The sequence below is a fragment of the Ranitomeya imitator genome, chromosome 3, assembly GCF_032444005.1.
Source record: "Ranitomeya imitator isolate aRanImi1 chromosome 3, aRanImi1.pri, whole genome shotgun sequence".
Classification (NCBI taxonomy): domain Eukaryota; kingdom Metazoa; phylum Chordata; class Amphibia; order Anura; family Dendrobatidae; genus Ranitomeya; species Ranitomeya imitator.
In genome coordinates, this window is record NC_091284.1 from 843,219,113 (window position 1) to 843,225,256 (window position 6,144).

The following is a 6,144-nucleotide window of genomic DNA, read 5'->3' on the forward strand; positions in this document are numbered from 1 at the left end:
GGGGTGTGTCCCTTCTAGAGATAAGCAAATCTTTTCAAATCAAAGCTCGCCGACTTCACTGAATTGTTTCATATACCACCAGTCAAAAAGTAATGAAAAGTCTCCAAATATCCTGACTCTGAGGCTGTGTGACCACGATGCGTTTTTTATGCGTTTCTGCCGCCTTTTTTGCCGCAGTGGAAATGCTTAAAAAATGCATTCCCATGGAATCCTATGGGATTCCACAGTTGCTGTGCCCATGCTGCGCATTTTCCCACTGCGGAATCGCATAGCAGTAAAATCCACAGCATGTTCATTATTTCTGCGGAATCGCGGCGATTCCACCACCGTAGGATTGCATTGAATCGCTTACGTTATGCATGTGGCTCTCCTCCAGGCCCTTGGGAACCATATTTCTGTAAAAAATAGGGATGTACTTACCTTCTGATGGCCCCCGGAGTCCTCGCGGCTCTCAGCAGTGCACGCGGCGGCTTCTGTTCCCAGTGATGCATTGCGCGAATCACCTGAGATGACATCGCGGTCACGCGACCGTGACATCACAAAGGTCCTTCGCGCAAAGCATCCCTGGGAACGGAACCTATGGGGAGCGCCGCTGAGGAGATCGGGGGCTGTCGGAAGGTGAGTGTCACAGTTCACACTGTGCTGCCAACAATATGTCACAGATCCCAGCAGTATGTCAGGGATCCCGGGGAGGATATCTTTATCATCCCCACCACTCACACCAATTTGTCATGAACCAGGGTTGTTCGGTTGCCCCTAGTTCCTTCTGAAAGGGATTTATCTATATCCCACTTCCCCGTTCCGGTTTGGAACTTGCTGCTCTCCGGCGCCTCCCTTACCCTCAGTTCAGATTAGGTACTGCACCTAGGGTAATTAGTCGCCAGAAAGGCTGCCTGCTATGTACTGGCTATTGGGCACACTGCAGCGAGGGCAATATAACTACTCCCCCTCAGGCGAGAACAATAATTATCAAATCGTCAGTGGCTGCAAAGGTTCATAATTGCACAGAAGAGAGTATGCTGCCACCAGCTCTGATTAACGGGTCCGGGTATTTTTCCCGCCTGTGGGGGATGTTATGATCTGGTGGTTTAGGAACAACATGAGACAAGCTCTGAAGGAGGTGGTATCTGTACTGACCGCAAACCCTGAACCTAGCAGCGCAACTAAAAATAGCCGTGGGGGGTACCTGACGCTCCCTAGACCCCTCGTCACAGCCTAAGATCTAACTTCCCCTAAAGATGGAAACAGGAAACCTATCTTGCCTCAGAGAAAATCCCCAAAGGAAAGACAGCCCCCCACAAATATTGACGGTGAGAGGAGAGGGAAATAACATACGCAGAAATGAAATCAGATTTTAGCATAGGAGGCCAGTCTAGCTTGATAGATAGGACAGGAAAGGATACTGTGCGGTCAGTATAAAAACTACAAAACAATCCACACAGAGTTTACAAAATCTCCACACCTGACTAAAGGTGTGGAGGGTAAATCTGCTTCCCAGAGCTTCCAGCTAACAGAAAAAATCCATACTGACAAGCTGGACAAATATAGAATGCACAGAACAATAAGTCCACAACATGTGGACTGAAAAGAGCAAAGCCAGAACTTCTCTTTGCAGAACTGGTCAGGAAACCAGGAGAATCCAAGCAGAGATGTGAATCCAGCCAGGAAACATTGACAAGTGGCACAGGCTGAAGAAAGAGCCAGACTTAAATAGCGGACGATAAGTGGAGGCAGCTGATGACAGCTAACTCCAAGGAGAAGCCATACCACTAGAAACCACAAGAGGGAGCCCAAGAGCAGAACTCACAAAAGTGCCACTTACAACCACCGGAGGGAGCCCAGGAGCGGAATTCACAACAAGGGGAGGAGTTATATTGCCCTCACTGCAGTGTGCCCAATAGCCAGTACATAGCAGGCAGCCTTTCTGGCGACTATTTACCTTAGGTGCAGTACCTAATCTGACCTGAGGGTAAGGGGGCACCAGAGAGCTGCAAGTTCCAAACCAGAACTGGGAAGTGGGATACAGATAAATCCCTTTCAGAAGGAACCAGGGGCAACCAAACAACCCCGGTTCGTGACAAATTGGTGTGAGTAGTGGGGACGATAAAGATATCCTCCCCGGGATCCTTGACATACTGCTGGGATCCGTGACATAGTGTTGGCAGCACAATGTGAATCATGACATATTGGTGGCAGAGTGGTGGGATAATAGAGCATTAGTGATCTGGTTTGAGCAATCATTTCTCTCACTAAAAACTTGCAAAGTTCTTGTGAGGGCTCTGCAACAATTTGTCATGAACCAGGGTTTTTTTTTTGCCCCTGGTTCCTTCTGAAGGGGATTTATCTTTATCCCACATCCCAGTTCCGGTTTGGAACTTGAAGCTCTCTGGTGCCCCCCTACCCTCAGGTCAGATTAGGTACTGCACCTAGGGTAATTAGTCGCTGGAAAGGCTGCCTGCTATGTACTGGCTATTGGGCACACTGCAGCAAGGGCAATATAACTATTCCCACACAGGCGAGAACAATAATTATCAAATCGTCAGTCGCTGCAAAGGTTCATAATCGCACAGAACAAAGTATGCTGCCACCAGCTCCAATTAATGGGTCTGAAGCCAACCCAAATCAGTAGTGCAATTCACTTCAGAGGACACTGTTCGTTATAGAGCAGAAGAGACAAGCTAGCAATTATTTTACTCCATGAAAAATTAGGCAGTGTTTACAAAGTATAAAAAGATATTAGAAAGGAGACAATTTGTATATACATTACAGATTACAAAATAAAATAGGATTAACGTAGAAGATTACACTCACATTTTGCTTTAGCCATGCTGGTTGAGGATCCAGACATCGCAGTGCATGACAAAGGGTCTTTGTGCATTAAGGTCCCAGGCAAGAATGAAGGCTGGGCTATGTGCAGGAACATATACTTCTGGGCTTGTGACATCACTAAGGGGCTGAGTAATGTTATGCACTGATTTGTTAGTTATTTCCGTTCTTACAGTCTGGAGACAAAGGCATTCCTGAGTGAGAGGGGAGGGACAACATGTGGCTTTGCAGGATTGGTCACCTGCAGTTTAAAGCCACACATTAATGGGGGTGCATTAAAAGAGGTCTGGATACACATGATGAGAGCATTATACTGCCTCTGTACAAATCCCTAGTTAGACCGCACATGGAGTACTGTGTCCAGTTTTGGGCACCGGTGCTCAGGAAGGATATAATGGAACTAGAGAGAGTACAAAGGAGGGCAACAAAATTAATAAAGGGGATGGGAGAACTACAATACCCAGATAGATTAGCGAAATTAGGATTATTTAGTCTAGAAAAAAGACGACTGAGGGGCGATCTAACAACCATGTATAAGTATATAAGGGGACAATACAAATATCTCGCTGAGGATCTGTTTATACCAAGGAAGGTGACGGGCACAAGGGGGCATTCTTTGCGTCTGGAGGAGAGAAGGTTTTTCCACCAACATAGAAGAGGATTCTTTACTGTTAGGGCAGTGAGAATCTGGAATTGCTTGCCTGAGGAGGTGGTGATGGCGAACTCAGTCGAGGGGTTCAAGAGAGGCCTGGATGTCTTCCTGGAGCAGAACAATATTGTATCATACAATTAGGTTCTGTAGAAGGACGTAGATCTGGGGATTTATTATGATGGAATATAGGCTGAACTGGATGGACAAATGTCTTTTTTCGGCCTTACTAACTATGTTACTATGTTACTATGTTACTAGTTTCAAGTTACCCAGTGTCGCCGCTCTAGGCTTTGCCTTTGGGTAGAGGAATGCAGAGGGGGGGAAAGGGGGGTCGCAGCTGCATTGTGTGTGTAGAAAGCCATGTGCTTCTGAAACTAAACTCACACTATAATATGCCATTTTTGGCATTATCGTGACACCTCCCCCTTTTGGACTGCGCTACAGAGGCAGAACTGTTGTGAATTCTGCTCTTGGGCTCCCTCCGGTGGTTATGAGTGGTAGTGCTGTGGTAGTTGGATCACAGCATTTATCAGGTGTATCTATTTTTGGCAATTTTGGCTGGGCTATATAGCCTTGCTTGATCCTTTAGTCAGTGCCAGTTGTCCATTGTTTATGGAGGATTCACATCCCTTCTGGTCTCTCCTGTTCGCTGTGCTTTTCTTCAAAGATAAGTCCTGGCTTTGTTTTTGCTGTCCACCTGCTGTGGACCTTCTAATTCTGTGCATTTTTCATGTTTGGTCTTGTCCAGCTTGTTGTGAAGGATTTTTTGCAGCCTAGCTGTGTCTCTGGAGATGCAGATATACCCTCCATGTCTTTAGTCAGATGTGTTTTTTTGTATTTTCTGTGGTGGATATTTTCTAGTGTTTTAATACTGACCGCATAGTACTCTGTTCTATCCTTTCTTTTTAGCTAGTATGGCCTCCTATGCTAAATCCTGATTTCATGTCTGCGTATGTTATTTCCCTCTCCTCTCACAGTCAATATTTGTGGGGGGCTGTCTGTCCTTTGGGGATTTTCTCTGAGGCAAGATAGGTTTCCTGTTTCTGTTTTTAGGGGTAGTTATTTCTTAGGCTGTGTCGAGGGGTCTAGGGAGCGTTAGGTACCCCCCACGGCTGCTTCTAGTTGCGCTGCTAGTTCAGGGTTTGCGGTCCGTACAGGTACCACCTTCTCCAGAGTACATCTCATGCTGCTCCAAGGCCACCAGATCATAACACAGAACCTCTTGGTACTCCTCCATGCGCACCTCAGCAGGTTCACCCTGGCGGGACAATCTATCCGCATTGTTATATTTCCTGCCCGTTTTGTGCTCAATGGTAAAATCGTGCTGCTGGAGGGCAAGGCTCCAGCGTAGCAACCTTCCGTTGGTTCCACACATGGCGTATAGCCAGCGCAGAGGGTTGTGGTCAGTCAACATAGTAAAGGTGCAACCATACAAATAGGGCTGCAAGTGTCGCAGGGCCCAGACTATGGCCAGGCACTCCTTCTCGACAGTGGGGTAGGCCACTTCTCTCGGCAGCAGTTTCCAGGTCAGGTACAACACGGGATGCTCCTGGTCCTCTGAGTCAACCTGGCTGAGCACATCACCGAGGCCAAACTCGCTGCCATTGGTCTGCACCAAGAACAGTAAACTGCTGTTGACTGCTTTTAACACAGGTGTGTTGCACAGTGCTGTTTTCAACACCTCGAAGGCCCCCTCACAGCTGTCAGTCCAATTGACGATGTGGGGTTGCTTCTTCCTGGTGAGGTCCGTCAAGGGTTTTTGCCAGGCTACTATAGTTCTGTACGAAACACCTATAGTACCCAGCAGTTCCCAGAAAGGACATCACCTGCTTCTTGGTCCTGGGGGTGGACCAGGACATGATCGTGCCTACTTTCCCAGGTTCCGGCTTTATGGATTTTCCACCTACCCGGTGCCCAAGGTAGTGGACCTCTCTCATGCCCATCTGGCACTTTCCCGGCTTGATGGTCAGACCGGCTCGGTGAAGTTGCCTGAGCACCTCCTCAAGATGCTGCAGGTGCTCTTTCCAGGAGGGACTGAAGATGGCAATGTCATGCCACTGCGTACTTCTCCAGTCCCTGAAGCAGGTGGTTGACCATCCGCTGGAAAGTGGCAGGAGCATTCTTCATGCCAAAGGGCATGACCGTGGACTCATACAGTCCGAAGGGTGTGATAAAGGTGGACTTCTCCTGCACCTCGGGGCTCAGGGGAATCTGCCAGTATCCTCCACTCAGATCCAACTTCTCAAGCAACTCTTTGATGCGCGGCATTGAGTGTAGTCCACGCAGAAGCGGGTGGTCCGATCTTTCTTTGGCATGAGAACTACAGGTGAGGCCCATGCACTCTTTGACCTTTGAATCACCCCCAGTTGTAACATCTCATCGATCTCCTGGCGCATAACCTGCTGCACCTCGTCGGAGATCCGATAGGGTTTTCGCCGTAGTGGGGCATGAATCCCGGTGTCCACCTCGTGGACCGCTAACTCAGTCATTCCAGGTCCATTGGAGAACACAGCCCGAAAGGGTTCCAGCTTGGTCTGCAACTACAACCGCTGTTGTTCGGTTAGCGAGGCGCTTACCTCCACGTCCTCAATGGACCCATGGCCTTGGCTTGGGCCAGCATGTCCAGGATGGGGTCTTCCTCCTTGTCTTCGGTCAGGCTGCAGACC